This window comes from Micropterus salmoides, unplaced genomic scaffold, assembly GCF_014851395.1.
Source record: "Micropterus salmoides isolate LMB-PRFRI ecotype aquatic unplaced genomic scaffold, ASM1485139v1 Ms_hic_scaffold_2, whole genome shotgun sequence".
In the NCBI taxonomy this organism is placed as follows: domain Eukaryota; kingdom Metazoa; phylum Chordata; class Actinopteri; order Centrarchiformes; family Centrarchidae; genus Micropterus; species Micropterus salmoides.
In genome coordinates, this window is record NW_024041150.1 from 44,540,076 (window position 1) to 44,540,347 (window position 272).

The window sequence follows — 272 nt, forward strand, 5'->3', positions numbered from 1 at the left end:
CTGCAGAGAGACAGAGAGGCGGGCCGAGTTTAACCAGCAGGACGCTTTAACTCGAGCACACGCAGAACAGAACAGATGGGTTCACAGTCAAACACACACACACACACACACTGAGGGGAGGGTATGAAGGGCGGCATGGAGGGGGGCACAGGAAACATGGGTGTGAATATGAAGGCGACTAGTAGCACTGACTGTTAAACTATACCTGACAGATTTCCTGGCAGCTTTTACAGAGAGAGAAAAGAAAGAGAGTCACTCAGTGAACACACACA